Raw genomic sequence first — 14,330 nt, 5'->3', positions numbered from 1 at the left:
ATTTACACAGCTGTTGTTTATCCACCTTTTCTTCTCCCCAGGTATGTCAGCAAATACCAAGACTACCTTCTTGAGTAATTTCTGTCACTGTACAATAGTTCATGCATTTTTTAAAAAATAGTTCTGATTTATTTATCAGTAACTAACTTTTTAAAAAAGTTTCTTTCATAAAGGGTAGTAATTTGTTGTAAGTGCACAAAAGGCCCCTTTATACTCCCTAGTGGATTGTAATCTGATTATTTCTGTAAAGGCAGGCAGAAATAACTGCCATATTCTGAATGGCCATATGTAGGCCTGGATCTATTGAATAAACTACATGGCAGAAAACACTGTTGTTAAGTAATTATTTGATTTTTAAATTCCTGTTTGAAAACTGTTTCCATCCCGTTCCATGCATTGTGGTCAGCTGCAATTCAGCATACAGTAGCTGCTCCCTCTTTAAAATGGAGAGACATTAACAGCAAAAATATTAGATTCAGGAATGTATAGATTTCTTGAACTACACCAAAGTCATTTTGGAGGAAATAAAAGTACCACTATATTTTTGTGCAGTTTCATTTGTATGGTCTTAAATCTGAATGTAAAGTTGAATGTTGAGTTGCTGACAGAAAGGAAAGCAAAGTACATGGGCCAACACGACTGAGGTTCAAAAATGTATTTTGGCATAGAACCACAATCTCTTTTACTCTTGACAATAAGCACTAAGTTTGAAGTATGGAACGTACAGGAAATATGCACTTAGCTCTGAATAATGTTTCCTTTTCTAGGATGTGATTTAAAACAGGACAAGTGCAATTTTTTAGGAATGAAAATGCCGCAGTATAAGCATTTTAAATAAATGCACTCTTCAAGAGGGTAATAATCTATGGGATCCACTTGCTATTTATTGGTTCTCTTTGTCTGAAGTGCTTCAGACTCATACACAAAAGAGTTTATTTTGATGATGATGATGATGATGATGATGATGATGATGATGATGATGATGATGATGATGATGATGATGATATTGGATTTATATCCCGCCTTCCACTCCAAAGAGTCTCAGAGCGGCTCACAATCTCCTATATCTTCTCCCCCCACAACAGACACCCTGTGAGGTGGGTGGGGCTGGAGAGGGCTCTCACAGCAGCTGCCCTTTCAAGGACAACCTCTGCCAGAGCTGTGGCTGACCCAAGGCCATTCCAGCAGGTGCAAGTGGAGGAGTGGGGAATCAAACCCGGTTCTCCCAGGTAAGAGTCCGCACACTTAACCACTACACCAAACTGGCTCTTTTTATGTTTCACAGATACTTCCATGATATAACTTATGAAGCAATCTCTTACAGAAAATGATGATACAAAAATAAGATTAATCAGGATTTTTTTAAAAAAAAATTGTCCCCATCTTCCTCACTATGAATACCTAAAAACACTTTGCTGTTCTTTCTTTTTTGCCATCAAGTTGCACACCAACTATGACAATCCCTTAGGGTATCCAATGCAGAAGACATTCAGAGATGACCTGGTGGTTTGCCATGGCCTGCCTCTTTCTTTACCATTGCCAGCCCTGGACTTTCTTGGTGGTCTCCCATAATCAGGGCCGACCCTGCTTAGTTTCTGAGATTTGACAAGATCCGGCTAGCCTGGGCTATCTGGGTCAGAGTCCTAAAGGATGTACTATCTGAATACAAATATACTGTACAACATTTCAGCTATGTTTCATCAATACTGACATAATCCAAAAAATATCTAAAACAATATCTGATGATCTTGAAAAATCAAGATGAAAATTACACATTAAATAAATGGTCTAAGCCTACATTTGGAAAGCAGTAATCAAATACTTTGCCACCAAGCTTAATTGAACAGACATCACATCCTCCAGGATTTCACACATGAAAAACAGGACACTCCCATTACTTGCAACACCCCTATTCTCACAGCAAGAATCACTACTTGAGCTGATTCCTCCACTAATTATACAATGCTTATCTACTCTTATTTGTTAAACTGATTACAACAGCAGAAACATATTAATTAATTTTATAATTCTTTCCTCAAAGCTTGAACTGACTGAGAAGGCTATTTAATGAAGTGAGTGCTATTTTTTGTTATGTTGATCCCATGCAAACTTGAAATATGGCTCTTCACTTCCCAACAATAGGTAACTTTATTAAGTCCCCATTCAACATATTTTGAACAAATTCCAATAAAAGCAACCATTCAGGAAGCATTATTTCTACAGTGAAGGTTTAGGATATTTCTACAAATTTCTATTATTGATTAATTTAAACAAATCCTCAGTACTGTTAATAATTAGTTTGCGCTTTTGTGCACTAAAATACCTTTCAAAGAATTAAAAACATTTTAAAGGAATCTGTCTACTAGAAAAATGCCTGTTTAATGATGTGGTTATTACATACAAAATCATAACTGGTATGGTTATTTTGTAGTTATGATTTTTCTGTGTTCTATTGATTTCCTGTAATTAATTAATTTCAGTTTATGTATCACCCAGACACGGATTAGAAATTTGGGTAGAATTGAGGGCTATAAGATAGGTAATGAAGAGATGAAGCTTAACCTTTTTGCAGATGATATTATTGTAATTATGACTAACCCTAAAGAGGGTGTTAAAGAGATTAAGATTATCCTAGAATACTTTGAAAAATGTTCAGGGCTAGGGGTCAATTTGACAAAATCAGAAATTATTTATTTTAATGTTAACAGAAAAGAAAGGCATGAGATAAATAGGTCTACAAAAATAGGATTGGGGGTTAAGAAATTTAAATATGTAGGTATAGTTCTGCATAAAAATATTGATAAAATGATAAAGGAAAACTGATAAAATATGGGAAAAATTGAGAGAGACATGAAAGGATGGAAAAATAAAATGTTAGGGTTATCTTCTAGAATAAGAAGCGCTAAAATGTTTTGGATACCAAAGTTAACATACCTATTTCAAACGTTGCCTCTGGGAACAAAGAAAAATAAAATTGAACAATGGAATAGAGCATTAAGAGAATGGATATTCAATAGTAAAAATTGCAGATTCCATAAGCAAATAATATATAATCATAAATCAGAATTTGGATGGGGAATTCCAGACCTAAATATTTATTACAAAGCCTCCCAACTAAAACCATTATTAGAAATAGGTGAGGAAAAGTCTCAGAAGTGGGTCAACTTTGAGAATGAAATAAATAATAATATAGGTAGATCAGGCATTTTTTCTAAAGTTACGAATAAAGACTTACAATTAACAATAGGCCCTAGAAGAGCGTCATTAGAGGTTTGGAAGAAATGGCAGCCGCATTGGTTAGGAAGAGTTTCCAGATGGGCACCCCTGGAAACTGTCAATGAGGAAGTGCAAGAAACTAATTGGTGGGACAGGTTAAATCTCAAAGATTATTGCAGAGTGGAAGACATGTTTTGAAGTGGAAATCTTAAACCCTTACAGGAAATAACAGAAGAAATAGGAAAACAATATTGGTTAAAAGTAGCTGGGCTATACAAGACAGTAAAAAAGATTAGCGAAAATGAAGAATTTTGGATAGACACGCCAATGGAAGTACTATACAAAGAAATGGCAAAGCAGAAAAAGGGTTTGGTAGGGAAGATATATAGAATGATTATAGAAAATAAGGAAAAAATAGTAGAGTATTTACAGAGGAGATGGAGCCAGGAGGGCTGGATATCAGAGAGGACGGTGGAAAAAATTAAGAAAGGAATAGAAGAAATCAAAGTAACTAAATTTAAAGAACTTGAATATAAATTTCTTACAAAATGGTATAAGACCCCAGCACAATTAGCTAATATGATTCCAGGATTGAGTCCACTATGCTGGCATTGTAAACTTTCTAAAGGTTGGTAAGCTCATACGTGGTGGGAATGCCCGGTAGTAAAGACCTTTTGGAACAAAATTATCGAAATAATCAGAAAAGAATGCAATATAACATTAACCATAGAGTTTAATCTTATGTTGGTAAGCACAATAGGTGGCCCGATAATAGACAGGAGTATGCAAAATTTAGTCAAGGCTATGGTATTGGCAAGTAAGGCGGTCATCGCTTTGGGTTGGAAGGAGAAAAGCAAATGAACAGTAGAAATCTGGCACAATTATTTGTTTGAATTTATACAGTCAGACATCGTGGCGGTACTTAACAAGGAGACAACATGGGATGTGAAAACCAAGGAAATTACAACCAGATGGAAGACCTACCTAGAATGGACAGCAATAGAAGGAAGGACGGACATTCAGTGGAAGACTAAGACTTTGTGCCCATGGCTGGGGGGGAGGGAGGAACGGCGGGTTGGAAATAAAAATATTTGTTGTAATGGACTAAATAGAATAACAAATAAAGACTATTTCTAGGTAGCCGGCAAAAAATATATATATATCACCCAGACCTTGAGTACACACAGCTCTGGGTGATGAACAACGAAATAAGATACAGTGTTCATAACAGTATTAAAATTATAGTATAAATCTACTCTGGACATTTTACATGAAAATCAGGGTATAAATACTACAAATAAAATAAGCTGAAGCATATCAATGGTGAAGGGAATAAAACTCAAACACAAATACCTTTCAATTATTTCTCTACCTTATTCAGATGGCTTTCCCCTGGCAGTGCTATTTCTACGGTTTGTCCCACCCTTCCCCCCCCCAATGCTTTGCTTTAAATTGCCCCTTCCAGAGTTTTAAGTTTCTAACATTTCAGTGATAGGCCTACTGTACACATAGATGTGCTGGCTATTGGTTATGGAAGTCTCAGCCAACTAGATAACAATCTCAATCTAAAACCATTTCAATCAGAACCAAATTGTGTGTTGCAGACCCTGAGGAAAAATCATTCACACACAACAGTTCATTGTTGCCTATTTTATTGCTTCCTATGGCACAACACAGTATTACCTAATAGTAAGTGGCATAAACAATGGATGCCTTTTCAAAGAGCTTTTGATATAAACAGCAGATGTTTAATGCACTGTAAACTGTAAAGATCCCAAGGGTGGAAAATATAGGAAACACCCATCAATAGGGAAGTGGGGGAAGGAAAGAATGAGTTGTTATATGAAAAGCAAAACCATAGCGCTATTCAATCTGTTATGCCGTCATATGTAATAAAAAGCTATTTTTCTCTTCTGGGGAAAAAAAACCAGGAACTGATTTACATTCACATTCCTAAATGCTTTTACATTTTTATAGCATCCATTGTCAATAGTTTTATAATTTCAAAAAGCATCAAATTCTTTAGTGATGAACTGAAAAATGAATTCAGTTTCCCAGTCACAATGAACTGTATGTCATATAGAAGCAGCACTGAAATTATGAGTAGTGCTTTTTTTCTTTTAAAAAAATACCTGAACAAATCCATCTGAATTGATTCATGGTGTTTGTGAGAGCAAGCATCTTTCACAACGTTGCTAGTAAGGGCAGGTATCACAGTACTGACACATAAATATTTCCTCTCTGCTTCACTGCTTATGTTCTTAATACTCTCTTACCCACTTGCTCTCAGTATTATGTGAAATCAAAGAATGACACAGAGAGAATGCATATACAGAGACTGAAGCCAGATTCTTGCTATTCTAACTTGTACTAGCAGTGCATAATGTACAGCATTTGTAGTGTATAGGACATTCATCATATGAAGAAATGCATTCTTATTCTGAACACAAAAACATTTGAAAAAGAGAATTTTTGTACCCTTCCTAAAATTAGGTTTTAACATAAATACTAAGTGTGCTGACAGGATGGAAAATTGCCAACAGCCATTTTCCTAACACCATAGTTAATAGAGCATGAGAATTCTATAGCTAAAAACAACACGTAACTGATTACTGTACACTTCCACTGAATAAGGCTGTAAAGCAAAATATCATCTAAGTCCATGCCAAAACATTTTTCAACTGACTCTCACAACTTAAGTCTTGGGGGGTTCCATGTGAAAATCAAAGACCTTAAATAATAAAAAACTTTTTGAGTTCCAACAAATCTAATGTAATAAATAAACTGATGCATTTATTTTATTACTAGCTTGATACCCGTGCTTCGCTATGGTATGTAAGTACTATTTGCAAATTTCTTTGCTGCAGGGCTTTTGGGGTAGTAAAGGCCCAGCAGGAATTCATTTGCATATTAGGCCACACCCTCTGACACCAAGCCAGCTGGAACTGCGTTCCTGTGCATTCCTGCTCAAAAAAACCCCACTGCTTTGCTGCGTCTCTAAGTTGCTTCCTCCTTGTAGCATTGGTGTAACTTACACAACATCTGCCAGAACTTTTCATGAAGTAAGAGGTGATTGATGGCTATGAGAGGTGTGGGGGGGAGTTGGCCTGAGGGAGGGGTGGTGTGATGGACACTTTGGCATGTTCATGTGAGAGGTTCACTTCCAAATAGGCCCTTGAAAGGTCATGCTCCATTTCCCCCTGATCATTTGAAAGCTCAGTTTCCATACTGGCTTTTATGTAAAATTATGTAAAGCTAGCAGTAAAGCCCGTTGTAGGAAGAAATACAATGGGACCAGCGTTCCCTCTAAGCTGAGTTAGTGTGAGCTAGCTCACAGATTTTTAGCCTCCAGCTCACACATTTTTGTCTTAGCTCAGGAAAGATGATCCTAGAGCACAATAATTTATGCAATAGCTCACACCTTTATTGTCAGTAGCTCACAACTTTAATTCTTTAAGCCAAGAATTCCTGCCTCCCCCCTGCGCAACAGTGTACACATTGCTGCCGCACACCCTTTTTCACCTGCCTGGGACCCAGGCAGCTGAAGGGGGCAGCAGGGCAACTCTCTGCCCACTTGGAAGCTGCCTTCCTTTGCCATCACCTCTTTTGCCTGCCTGGAACCCTGGCAGGCCCGGTGCTAGGGCCTCGAGTCCCCCAGGCTAGCACCTGTCCTGTGCCCCCCACCTGCACCTGCCCTCCTGCCGCAGCCCCACCCACAGAGAGAGCAGGCGCAGCAGTGTGGAAGGAGGGGTGGGCAGGCTCTGGCCGAGCTGGGCCTTTGCAGGATACTTTTGGAGGCACAGAGCACCTCTAAGAGCGCACTGTGGAAGCACTCTTCTTCAAGTCGTGCTCAGATGATGCCCCGCCTAGCTGCATTTACCTTGAAGGCAAGAGCAGCCAGGTGAAGCATGTTCTCCTCTGAGTTGTGCCTCCCTTGCAAAGAAAGACCAGTTCGGAGAAGTTACGCTGACGCCCCACCCAGCTGCCTTCGCCTTGAAGGTGAGAGCAGCTGGGCAGGGTGTGCTCTCCTCTGAGCTGGGCTTTCCTTGTGAAGGAAGCCCTCCTCGGAGGAGAGCACACATCGACACACTTCTGAGCAACTCACCTAGTGACTTCCTGAATCAGTGCTCTCACAAGTGAACGACGGACGGGGCTTTGGGGAGGAGTTTTAAAACTTGGAGGGAAAGTTCTACAATTATAAACTTAGATCCGCATGTTCAGGAAAACTCCTGTTCAAAAGTACTCTTGAAAACTGCAGGACAACTCCAGGATGAAAGTGTTTTCGTTGCCCATTCAAACAAATGAATGTAGAAGACTTAAGAAAATGCAAAGTAAGATAGAAGTGACAGTGATTTGCAATGTAGACAATTACTTTTAAATACGCAGAAAGGCAGGATTTTCTGCTAAGTGTAGAAACCGCCAAAGAGAAATGGAAGGAAGGAAGGTAGACAGAGACTGCAATCACACATGTTAAATAATGCGGTTTCAACCCAGTTCCAAAGCACTTTCCATCTGGATTTTGCCCGTTCACACAGTAAAATTCCGTTAGAAAGTGCACTGGAAGTGGATTGAAAGTAGGGTTGCCAATCCCCGGGTGGACACAGGGGATCTCCAGGCCCTCCCCCCACTTCAGGATCATCAGAAAGTGTGGGAGGAGGGAAAAGTCTTCTGACTACTCCATTATTCCCTATGAAGCCCAATTCTCATAAGGTATAATGGAAAATTGATCTGTGGGTAACTGGGGCTGTACAGGAGTTGTTTTTTTGAGGTAGAGGCACCACATTTGCAGCATAGCATCTAGTTCCTCTCCTCAAAAAACTGTCCAAGTTTCAAAAAGATTCGACCAGGGGGTTCAATTCTCTGAGCCCCCCAAAAGATGCCCCTATCTTTCATTATTTCCAATGGAGGGAATGTATTTAAAAGGTGTGTGGTCCCTTTAAATGTGATGGCTATAACTCCCTTTGCAGTTCAATTATACTTGTCACACCTTTGCTCCTGGCTCCACCCTGATGTCTTCTGGCTCCACCTCCAAAGTCTCCTGGCCAGAGTCCAGAGTCCGCAGATATTTCTTGAATTGGACCTGGCAACCCTAATTGAAAGTGCATTATTTAGTGTGTATGATCACAGCCAGAATGAAATAAAAAGACAGAAAAACAGAGATACAGAGGAAAAAAATGAGAGAAAGAACAGAAGGGAGGTAGAAATATGAGGGGGTGGGAGAGGAGAGCCAGCAAGAGTCATTTTGTAGAATAGATGCCAGAGCTCATTACTACAACTCATTTGCATAACTCTTTCCACATGCCACAAGCCCCTGACATCTCCGGAAGGTGTACTAAATTATATCAGCTCAGCATCTACTTTAACATGCTTCTTGAATTATAAGTGTCATCTTACTTCCATCATACTTTTAAAATTACTTTCTCCTATGTGGCCACAGTGGCATGATGAAGATTTCCATCTGTCTGCTTTATATGTTTTCATTATTTCCCCATTTTTTGTGGGGGGAAATATTAGAAAGTTTGTCAAATCTTAGAGTTCAGCAAAATTCTCACAGGGGGTTTGAACAATGGCGCATGTATTGGGGGGGCATTAAGAAAAAGAGCGCAATAAAATTTAGAGGTTCTGGAACTCCACTCCTGTTATCTCCTGCCCAAAATTAGGCCTGTGAGAGAAATAAAAAGGAGAAGGAACATAGAATTAAAGAAACAGACAAAGACAGAGAAAGACTGAGATGAATGAATGGTGAGAGCTATGTTAAAGTTTGCGAGAAAGGAATAAAATAAAGGGGAAGGAAGGAAGACAGGGAGGCAGAGAAATGACAGGAAGATAGGCAAGAAGGCAGGAAGGTAGGCAGCCATTAGAAGTCTGCCTTTCACCCCCTGCTACTTGCAGGTGTGTCGGGGAGAGCGAAAGAGAACCTTCAAATCGCTTCCGGCCTTTTAAAGCAAGCAGCCCACTGTAGCCTAATTTGAATAGAAAGAGTGAAGACTATTTGCAGGTGGAAAGATGATACAGAGTCAGTATAGAGTCTGTTTCTGCTGCTGCTGAACTTCCCCCTCCCCCCATTGTGATGGAACATTCCTTTTCTTTCAGTTGAAGATGTTTTTAACTGTTTTCTGTCAGAGTTTGCTTCTGTATATATATATTTATTAAACAATGTTCAATGTTGCTTAAGCAAGTATGTCTGCCACATTATATCAGTTCACACTGGATTCAACCACAGACTGTGCTGTAAATGAAGAAGTGGAATATTGCCCCATAAGAAGGTGTTTCTGGCATATTTATATATAGAATATATATACCTCACCTCTCGAACAGTAGAGGTGGGGTGGTCTACAGGGTGAGTGCAACCTTGGCAGGGAGTGTTAGTTGGAGGCGGAAAACAGTGGCAGTGTTGTTTTTTGGGGGGAAGATGGACTGAGGAGAGGCAGTAGTAATCAGTAAGGCTCCAGGAGAACCTTTCAGCATAGAACCATCTCGCTCAAAGGTCAGTGGCCTTCGGATGGGTTCTGGACTGACAGGGCCGGCAGTAGCCGGGTCACAGCAAGACTACCCAGTGACAGGGGGGAGTGGTGACAGAGGGCAAGGCCACCCATACAAGAATTTTGGCCAAGTTATAGTCTCATTTTGTCACGTTGTTTTATTATTTATGTTTTAAATCTTGTTCATAGTTATGTATTTTACTATTTTTAAAAATGTTTAAATTTTTATGGCTAGAAGTAAACTGTATACTTTGGGGGGGGGGCGTTGCTGGGTTGGTATGGCTTTGGCTACAACGATAAAATACTTGGAACTTGGAACATTCCTGTGGTAGCCACAACTTCCAATAAAAATTGAGGATCGAGCCACCCGTTAGGCTTTTATTATCTCTACTAAGAATAAGGCCCGTTGTGGAGAAAAAAATACAACAGGCTCTAGAAAAAGGCTCTGGGTGGGTGACCCTCACTCTTGCTGTCTTCCCACCCACCCAAGTGAAGGCATTCACTCCCTCCCCATCTCAAGGGGAGCTAATCTCTGCCATCTGGAAAACAGTTGTAATGCTGAGTGATCTCCAGCCCTCACCTGGAGATTGGCAATAGTAGTTCCTCAGGAGGAGATGGCCTTGTACTTGTCTGAGATCCCACCCCCTCAAACCCCACCCTCTCCAGGCCCCACCCCTTAAATCTCCAGGAAATTTCTAACCTGGCGTTGTCAACCCTATCTTCTTCCCTTTACTTGCCTCTCTGACTTAAGGTTTCCATCACCTTCCTCCTACCTTCATGCTTTACATAGGAAAATGACAGTCTTTCTTCACAAGGGGGGGGGGGAACCAAAATGGTTTACATCATTCTCCTTTCCCCCCATGTGATCTGAACAACAACCTTGTGAGGCAGATTAGGCTGGGAGTCTGTGACTGGTCCAAAATCACCCAGTCAGCTTCCATAGCAAGAAGCTGGGTATGGCAGATCCTGCTCTGAAGCCTTAACTCCCATGCCACAGAGGCTGTCATGGGGGGCTGCTGCTGAACAGTAGCAAGCAGCCAAGCGTAGGATAGCCAACCCCAGGTGGAGCCATCCCTTTACCTGTCCCTCTGACTTCAGGTTTATAAATAGGAAAAGAACAGTCTGTGTGTGGGGGGGGGGGGGGCAAAGTAGCTTTCATCAGGGGTGGCCAATGATAGCCCTCCAGATGTTTTTTGCCTACAACTCCCATCAGCCCCAGCCAGCATGGCCAATGGCTGCAGCTGATGAGAGTTGTAGGCAAAAACATCTGGAGAGCTACTGTTGGCCACCCCTGGCTTACATCATTGTCCTCACCCTCTTTGATCTGAACAACAACCCTGTGAAGCAGAAGAAGAAGAAGATATTGGATTTATATCTCGCCCTCCACTCCGAAGAGTCTCAGAGCGGCTCACAATCTTCTTTACCTTCCTCCCCCACAACAGACACCCTGTGAGGTGGGTGGGGCTGGAGAGGGCTCTCACAGCAGCTGCCCTTTCAAGGACAACCTCTGCCAGAGCTATGGCTGACCCAAGGCCATGCTAGCAGGTGCAAGTGGAGGAGTGAGGAAACAAACCCGGTTCTCCCAGATAAGAGTCCGCACACTTAACCACTACAGGTTAGGCTGGAAGCCCATGACTGGTCTGAAGTCACCCAGTCAGCTTCCACAGCAAGAACCTGTATCTGGCAGACTCCAGAATCTACAGGAATTTCCCAGCAACCTGGAAAGGTATCACTAAAGGCCTCTGGGTTAGTGCCTCCCCACCCTTGCTGTCTTCCCACCCATCCAAGTGAAGGCATTCACTCCCCCCCCCCACACACACACACAAGGGGAGCTGATCTCTTCCATCTGGAGAACAGTTGTAATTCTGAGTGATCTCCAGCTCTCACCTGGAGATTAGAGCAACCAAAAAGAGTAGCGTGGAAAATGGAGCAGGTAAGAAGCACTAAAGCATCCACGATAAACCAGCCTCAAATATATTTTCTATTAATATACAAAGCATAGAAACCTTGAGCAACGATTACTACAAAAGTGCAATAATATCACACCCGGATCCCGTAGAATCAAATTCACAATGAAAGTTCTTGTTTTTATAGAAGTAGGTCTGGAGTGTGATAAGACAAGCCGTGAAACCAGAGTCCAACACTTCAATTCTTCTTTAAAAGTAACCGGTGTAGACCATATTGACAGCGAGACACATTACCGCAACAGGGATACGCATATTGTCCTGTTTCACACATGGCTTCTACAAGCTTGGGTGTGTGAGCCTGGTTGAAGCCCAGAAATAGCCTCTCAGTCAGAGAAAAGTACCTCTTTGCCACTCCAAAATTTGTGCTCGGTGATAGGTCCCTGTCATACTGCATTTGCCCTTATCTTTTTATCCCTTTATTTTATAACTATTTCTTTTCTATTATTATTGCTGATACCTCAGTGCTTTTTTTTTTTTTGAGGAATGCAATGGAATGGAGTTCCAATACCTCTTGGTAGAACAAAAAAAAAATGTTTAAAAGTGGATTGAGGAATTGGCCTCGGGTTGGTGTCTTCGTATAGATTGGTCACTTTTTAGGGCAGGTTTTGCGGGGTTTATGGCACCATGCGGCCTGGGGAGGACCGGTTAGCCTCCCCCTTTTGGGGAGTTAGGGGTCTGGCAGGAACAACCTTTGGGTGTGGCCCAAGGTGTGTGAATGCAGACTGTCCTGGAGACTTGATTGGATGGGTGCCTTTCACTGAGACTCACGTCTGGTGTCTGGGCCCTCCGGTGCGAGCCTCCCTGCTGGGCCTGCCTGACGGGAGCTGTGACACACAGCTCCGGCTGGGGGGCTGGGTCTCTCGCCCACTGATAAAGGCAGAGGAGCGGTCTGAGGAGACCCCTGGCCCTGACCTGGCTGCAGTTCGGTTGCCCTTGCTGTGTTATTTAATAAAGTGGCCCATAGTTTCACCAATCTAACTGAGTCCGTCTCTTTATTCCGACTTGGGGGGGGGGCAAAAACACAGCTTTATGAGCAATGAGAAACTAAACATTTATTTTAATTCCCGAACAAAATCTGTTTGTACTATTTCTCTTGCTCCAAGAGAATTTTAAAATGCATTGTTCAATCTTGGTCTATTTTTATAATTACATAAATGTCCTTTTTGTGCACAAATGTAAAAACATAAAATATATTTGATATTTGAATTTAATATCTGATAGGTGAACTCTGTAAGCAACCAACTGCTGCTAGATAATCAGATGGCAGATATTTTAAAAATTGAATCCAATGCGGCCAATGAGCAGACAACTGGATTTCACTCTGAGATACCACAATCATCACATTTCTCACATGATTGCCTCAGCTGCATAAACCTTACTTTGATCAAAACCCAGCTAATTGTTAATGTCCAAATGCAGGTGGTCCAAAAATACGATTTTGAGGAGACTGGTACCAAAGCAAAATTTTACATTTGCATCTAGAGACTGTTGTTTCTGTCTTCAGCATCTAGCTGTGGGACACTTTTCAGGGAAGCAAGCAAGTCAAGAATGACAGTACTGGAAGACTTGAGCCAACATCCAATTTGCCTGGGGTGGTTGACCCCCCGCCTCCATCAGGAGGCCTGGCAACCCTAGTCCTGCTCTGGGTGCCATCAGCATCTGAAAAAGTCACAATACTTTCTTAGTAGTGGCATTGAGATTCTGAAGCTTCTGGGAAGTGAGCCTCCCTCAGACACATTTTTCACTTTCAGAAGAAAGATAAAGAACATCCTTTTTTGGCTAACCAGAAATAATTGTGCTGTTGATGTACCTGCTGATGCTTTAACAGTTGCTTTGCTATCTTACTGTTTGGTTGTTTAGATGGTTTGATATAATTTATATTTTAATCTATGGTGGAATTTTAGCTTTTGATGTTTCTCTAAACTGATTTAGTGATTATACTGAAAAGTAAGATATATATTTTTAAACAAACAGAAAAGCTAGATAACAATTTCAACCACTTCCTACTATTTTTGAAGATGTGACAATTTAAGCTGCTTGATGCAATTGCCAAAGATTCCAAGCTCAAACTGAATTACTTTCAAATTACACTGTCACTTCCTCTTGTAAGCCAGAATTTGGCTTCAGCAATATGCTGGCTGTATCACACCCTTGTATAGCAACAAGTTTTTTTGTTAGGCTTTTCACTATTTACTGGGAGGGGGGTACCTATGGAAAAGAAGTTTTCATGATTTCCAAAGTATTTTCTAACATAAAAATGTGCTTGGACTACAAAGATTAATAGATTTCCAAATGCATCTATCTTCATACTACGTTTCATTGGAATGGAAAGTCCTAATATAAAATAGATTTCTCTAAGGTCATATACACATGACAAATAAAGTCAATTTATTCTAGCATGAGGCCATTTACCTTGAGGTAAGTTATCATGCTGATGCATCACTATTAGCAAGGTCATAACCTGAAAACCATCCCTTCACTGTCACATAGCCAAATCTGGATATGTGATAAACTAACATTTGGGGAACAAACAAGGAGGCTTCCCAAATTGTCATCTGCTGTTGTGAAACATAGCCTAAATAATACTACATTAAAAAATAGCCAAAATATAGCAGAGTAGTATTTGTACTAACATCTGCACATCCAAATGTTTCAGGTTAATTTC

General features: G+C 40.8%; 1 protein-coding gene across 3 annotated transcripts in view; it reads right to left on the bottom strand.

The window, feature by feature from the left end:
* The window catches only part of TRHDE (thyrotropin releasing hormone degrading enzyme), a 450,694-nt gene that overhangs the window by 258,327 nt on the left and 178,037 nt on the right, over positions 1-14,330 (bottom strand). The window lies entirely within an intron of this gene.

The sequence above is a fragment of the Heteronotia binoei genome, chromosome 8 (genome assembly GCF_032191835.1).
Source record: "Heteronotia binoei isolate CCM8104 ecotype False Entrance Well chromosome 8, APGP_CSIRO_Hbin_v1, whole genome shotgun sequence".
NCBI lineage: Eukaryota > Metazoa > Chordata > Lepidosauria > Squamata > Gekkonidae > Heteronotia > Heteronotia binoei.
The sequence above is the reverse complement of the archived record's forward strand: the minus strand, read 5'-3'. Positions and strand labels throughout refer to the sequence as shown.